The sequence below is a fragment of the Chenopodium album genome, chromosome 1, assembly GCF_948465745.1.
Source record: "Chenopodium album chromosome 1, dcCheAlbu1.1, whole genome shotgun sequence".
In the NCBI taxonomy this organism is placed as follows: domain Eukaryota; kingdom Viridiplantae; phylum Streptophyta; class Magnoliopsida; order Caryophyllales; family Amaranthaceae; genus Chenopodium; species Chenopodium album.
The window spans coordinates 12,963,658-12,970,745 of NC_137834.1; positions in this window are offsets into that span (position 1 = coordinate 12,963,658).

Here is a 7,088-nt window from a genome sequence, read left to right on the forward strand (position 1 = left end):
TTTAAAATGTAAGTCTCATTTATAACTGGTTAACTATTAAAAATTATGCGAAATCAGTCATATAAGATTTAGATTTATTCGTCTTGATGAGTACATTATTAAAATCGAACTTTTATAATATTTGTTAGGGAGGGATTAAAGATACGTAGCATTTTCCATCAAAAATTTGCATCCATATATGTAACAAAGATATTACTTAGTTTTTTATTTAAATTTTAATTATTCTCTATTCGTAAAATCAAACTTTTACAATATTTTCTAGAGAGAGATTAAAGACATTTGCGATTAAAAATTTGCATGTAAAAAAAGATAATTATTACTTTTTTTTTTTAGAAAAGATAATTATTGGTTTTTTAAAAAGTAATTTAAATTTTAATTATTCAATACCTATGTGTCAAAATTCTTGAATCCTATTCGTCACTTTTTCTTAGGTGGCGAGTAAATTTTTTAATTCTAAAATAAATTATTAATCTAATTTTTCATTGGTCGAAATAATACCTTTTCTTATGTGGCGCGCCAAATGCTCCCGAAAAATGCCTACTTTATTTATATATATTAGATTGCTAGTATCATGATTAAGTCATTTTATATTTGATTTGACTAACAATTTATTGTTGAATTGCTTCCAATATTGATGTTTATTCTATTATTTTATTTATTGATCACCATATTGCATGTTTAAAGGGAATATGTAATTGAAAATCACGCCTAATAAGATAATTTGGACAACCGGTTTAGGTTCCTTTTTAATCTTGTTGTTAATTCAAGTGATCACAATATTTTATAATTATGTGTTGCATTAATATTAAACCAATTTATCCTAATAATAGTTTGGAGCAAATTGAATATTTTGTTTGTATGCCTTTGAGATCGCAGGAATCACTTTTCACTATAAGAATCGAGTAGAGGCCAATACGGGCGAATGTGACTCCATGACTCACTTCGTACCATCATCCCCGATCCTCCTTTCATGGTTCCGAACCATATGGAGTTAGTAATCTCATGGATTATGAATGGGGTGTAACCTTCACGAGTCAATCGTTGTTGCCTTCGTTGTCCCCTTAATCGTGGTTGCCTTTTATGATCCGTGAACAATTTACAAGTTCCTTAAAAACTTGTTGGCGGCTCCCTACTTTCCTTGTCCCTAATCGTATTATGTCAATTCCCACTTCCTATGAGTGCCAAGCATATTCACCACATGCTTTAGCGTAGGCGCACTTCGAACGATGCCTACAATTTGGCGACTCCACTGGGGAGGAATCTTGGTTATTTATCGATTTGAGTGATCGGTATTTAATTAAGATGAGTGGATGAGACTTGAAAGATTTTTGAATCATATTCCTGCGATTTAATTGGCATTGTTACATATGCATATACTTTTTAGGTTACCTATTTTACCACAATAGTACGTGTTCTACATTTGTGGCTAGCCCGGGGGTTTTATGCTCTATTATGCTCTATCAACCCGAAAACGTTCATGACAATAAGGGTTCATCCGAGTTTTTTAAATCCACCCAAACCATGGAGTCGAGTTCGCTTCAATTTTGATTTTTTTTGGAGATTTTTATGTTGTTAGTGCAGCAATTCCTTCTTGTACATCACTCATTGTTGTTGAAATTGTAATAAATTTGCAAAAAAAAAAAAATCAGAATTGTACAATTTGAAAAGGTTTGATGAGAGTGAAAATAGAGAGAGAAAATGGCAGATGAAGAACAATGTAGAAAATGATGAATATTTTATTTTTTTGTTTCAATTTTTTGGTATATATATGTGGAGTAGGGGAATTAACCGTGGTTAGTGTGAAGTAACTTAAGGTAACGGTTCTAATTGGTGCGGTTAGTAGGAGGTGAGGGTTATTTTGGTAATTTTGGGAAGGGGAATAAGCAACATTGCCTAGAGGGGGTTGCAGGCATTAGGAATTATTGGGTAGTAGGTAAGGTGGGCTTAGGCTCGGTTTGGGCTCAGTTTAGTATTTTGACCCTAGTGTAGGTAGGACACCGTAAACCCCCTCTAAACGCGTCATTAAGAGTATTACCCACACCCTCCACTAACTTTCATTTTATCTCTCCTCACCCTTTTTTACATTTTCTCTCTCCACACCCATTTCTTTGCAAGTTTCTCTCTCATCAAAAGCTTTAATTGCAAAATTGTTTTTAAATTATCACAAAAAAAATTGTCAAGCACTATGAAATTCAATAAAACAAGGCGCAAAATCTGAAAAAGTAAGTTATTTTATTTAAATTTGGAATGAAAAAGAGTATAAACCCTAGGTTTTACTAATTTTTTTGTTGCGACGTATTTCGAAAATGTAATTGAAACATCAACCTTGAAAATTGTATATCAATGTAAGTATTATATGATCGGGGTTCAATAGGTCGTTAGTGTACTAACCCTAATCAAATTAACAATTTATAATACCTAAACTACCCTAATACGAGTATAGGGGTAAGTAAAGGGTCGAACCCAAAAGGACTAAGTGTATCAATCTATGCTAATTAGACTACTAGGAAAGCTTGTGAGGTAAAGAGAGGTTCAATTAACACTACTAAGAGCAAATAACTAAAACTAGGGAAAGTGGAATCCAATTACATCAATACATTCAATAACATCATACAATTAGATGAAAATGACCTTGATTAGGAACAATTAACACATTTAACTCACTCTCGCACAATTAAGCATGTTAATTATCCTACTAAACTAATTCACTCTCGTGCAACTAGCCTAGCAAAGGTATGGAAGAATTTAGGGCTCTCAACCAACTCACTCTCGCACAATCGATTGAAAACACAATTAAAAGCATAGAATCAATTAGCTAGAAAGATTCTAATACATAAAAGCATCATCCATACACAATAATCAAGAAACAATTCCACACTAATCACAATCAATCATTCAATTTATTAACATGACCTTCATCCATTTCCCTAGAACAAAACCTAAACTAACATGGTGAACAAAAACAAAGAAAACAAGGTAAAATAATAATAAAAGCAAGAATCAACCACTAAACTAATTAATCTACTCAAATAAACAAATAAATAAGCAAAAACAATAATAAATGAAAGCAATAAAGGTGAGAGAAAGTTAGGAAGACTCATTGAATTTATGAGAGGAAAAATCCACAAATTTGCTTCTTCAAAATCCCAAAAACTCCATGAAAAATCCAAGCTTTCTCTCTCTAAACTACTCCTAAACTAGAGAGAGAAACTCCTAATCTAACCCTAAGAGAGAGAAGCTCTCCTAAACTAACTAAGAAAATAGCATAATAGGTCCCTCTTCTAATTACCCCCCAAAGGAGTATTTATAATACAAGGCTAAATAAAATAAAGTAAAAGAGAAAACTAAAAAGAAATAAAAACTAAACTAAAATAATTAAAATAACTAAACTTAAAAACCAAAAATAAAACTAAACTAAAAATAAAATAAATTAAAAGAAAATGAAAAGAAAAAAGGAAAAAGAAAACAAAACCCACCATTTCCCCAAAACAGAACCAACCCACGAAAAACAACAATCAGCTTCCAATTCCTTTTCTCTTTTGAACTTTCGCTGCACTGATTTGCATCACCATCACCACGCATCAATTATCACTCAATCACCACCGCTCATCAACCACAATCATCTAGCATCTCCAAATCGCGGCCATCCAATTCTCATTAAAAATCACGTGAAAAGCTCGTGATTGACCCACGAATGCGCGCCCGCGAAGACACCGCGCAGAGGTCGCGCATAGCTTCTGCCTCGACTCTGAATTTGGACTCCAATCGTGTGCGCTTTCTGACAGGGGGTGCGCGGCCGCGATGATATGGGTTGCTGTTATTGTTGTGGCTGGTGGTGTGAGAATCGCGTGGTGGTTGAAGGTTGCTGAGGGAGCAGGGGAGGTGCGATTGGAGGCGGTTTTGTGGTGGCTGGTGTTTGCTTGGGTAAATTGGTGGCGGTGGCTGGTGTAATGGTGGTGTTGCGAGGTGAAACAGGGGAGATGCGATTGCGAGGGAGTTTGGTTTAATTGGTGATTGATAGGCGATTGGCGGTTTTGGCGGAGGTTGATTGGAGGTGGCTGATGGTGAGGTGCTGGTGTTGGTTGCTGGGTGAAGTGCGCGTGTGGTGGCTGGTGCTGCGTGTTGTTGTTGTTGGGCTGTTTTGCGTGAGGGAGAGCAGGGAGCAGGGGAGATGGGTGTGTGACTGGTGTGGTGGAGGTTAAGGTGTGGGGTGGTGATGTTTAAGCTGGCAGAAACAGGGCAGCAGTTTGCTTGGGAGCTTGTGCCTCGAACCCCGGACTTTGAACTCGAACAAGACTTTAAAACCCAAAACACCAAACTCGACCTACAACAAAAACACGAGGGTGAATTGGAAGATAAAATAAAATAAAAAATGAAATAAAATAGAATAAAATAAACTTAAAAAAATAAAATCAAAAGAAATTATATAAAATAAAGTAAAACAAATATGAAAATAAAATAAAATAAGAAAATAAAAGAAACTAGGAACTTATTAAATAACAAGAACTAAAAACTAAAAATAAAAACAAAGAAAATAAGATAAATTAAATAAATTAAGAAAATAAGCTAAAAACTATTAAAAACTACTTAAATACTCGAAATCAAGATAAAAGACGAGAATAAGTAAATAAAGAAATAAAGGACAAAAAGGGGCTAAATTATTGTAAAAAAAGCCGGAAAGCGACTTAATAATCACCCTAAAAGTGACATAAAAGTCACTTATCATTATACTATAAGCTTAGTAATTTTATTGAAAAAGTAGTGAGTTATATCAGTACATTCTTCAGTTTTGTTCGCAAAGCGAAGGAAACCGTTCAGAGAAGAGAAACAAAGATTATAGTTTGTAGTTTTTTTTTATTATTTCTTTAATTTTTTATTTTTATAAATATTCATTTTCATTTTGTTAAATGTTCATATATATATATAGGTTAGTATAACGTCATTCACATTTAATAAATGATAAATGTTAATTTACGTATTGATAAATGTTCATTTTCATTATATATAAATGTTAATTTACGTATTGATAAATGTTCATTTTCATTCTTATTCATGATCATTTCATTTTTAACAAGTAAATGCATTAATTTTAAAATGAACATGTGCATATGCTTAAAAGTTCATTTTTATACTACTAATTAAAGCATCCAATTATATCATGAAGTAGTTATTTTTACAAATTTAATAAAGAATTTCAATAAGAGTGTGTGCTATATTGTAGTTGCCATAGAAATGATTCTTACAATTACAATAAGGAGTGTGTGCTACCTTCAAAAATTTTCAATAACAAGTACAAAACTTATAAATTTTATACATTTTTCACCTATAATAATGCTCCTTAATTAACTGTTCAATTATAAATATTTGTATGTTCATTTACAACTATTAAATAAATATGTTCAGTTTTGAAATATTATATGTTCAATTACAAATATTAATTAAATATGTTCATTTTTGAAATATTATATGTTTAATTATAAATAATTGTATGTTCATTTACAACCATTAAATAAATATGTTCATTATTTTGGAAATATTATATGTTCAATTATAAATAATTGTATATTCATTTACAACAATTAAATAATATGTTCAATTTTTAAATATTATATGTTCAATTATAAAATTATACAAGTATTCTTTTTATAAAAAATTAAAAAATTATACACTTCTCATTAAAATCAGAAACAAGCTTTATCAATGGTGATTTGAGCTTCTTTATATTTTCCCTGTTTCTTAATCCTTTGCACTTTCCCCCTCTAACCACTCAACTAATTTAGCCACAATAACCACTGTTGCGTCATTGCCCACGACCAATGTTGTCTCGCTGTCGTCGCTACCACCGCTGCCACAATAACCACCAGCATCTCGCCACCACCGCTGCCATAACAACTGCAATTTGTTTGTAATTGTTTCGATTAGGCTTGTGTAGGCGTCGCTCGAAGTGCACCTACATAAAAGCATGTGTGAATATGCTTGGCATTCATAGGAAGTGGGAATTGACATAATACGATTAGGGACAAGGAAAGTAGGGAGTTGCCAACAAGTTTTTAAGGAACTTGTAAACCGTTCACGGATCATAAGAGGCAACCACGATAAAGGGACAACGAAGGCAACAACGATTGACCCATGAAGGTTATACCCCATTCATAATCCATGAGATTACTAACTCTATATGGTTCGGAATCACGAAAGGAGGATCGGGGATGATGGTACGAAGTGAGTCATGGAGTCACATTCGCCCGTATTGGCCTCTACTCGATTCCAATAGTGAAAAGTGATTCATGCGATCTCACAGGCATACAAATAAAATATTCAATTTGCTCCAAACTATTATTAAGCTAAATTGGTTGAATATTAATGCAACATATAATTCTAAAATATTAGTGATCACTTTAATTAATAACAAGATTAAAAAGGATCTTAAACCGGTCGTCCAAATTATCTTATTAGGCGTGATTTTCAATTACATATTCCCTTTAACATGCAATATGGTGATCAATAAATAATAGAACAAACATTAATATTGGAAGCAATTCAACAATAATAACGTTAGTCAAATCGAATAATAAATTAACCTAATCATGATACTAGCAATATAAAAATAATATAAGAGTAATTAAATTAATTAATTACTCACATTCCGCGTGTTCCTTAAAATTGCTACATCATGAATAAACTGTTAGTAACTTCAATAAAAAAAATATAAATCAAATGAAAATTAAATTAAATTAAAAGTAGAGTTGATTTGGTCCAAACCCTCTGTCATTTATACCTTTCACGCCTTCGTTTAAGAACGGAACTTCGGGTTAAGTATGGACTCCTTGGAGTGCTTAAGGGAAGAATGGTGTAATTAGGAATATAGGTTTAGGGTTATAATATGAGAGAGAGAGAGAGAGAGAGAGATAGAAGAATGATTTTTGGTGTTAAAGAGAGAAGGATTTTGTGCCCCGAAGTGCAGAAATGAGGGTCTTATAGGGAAAATGAGCAGAGGGAACACACGGAACCCTAAACAGATAAAAACCCTAAAAAATAACACCACGACACGGCAGAGAACACTGTGACACGGTGTCAGGCACCGTCAGACG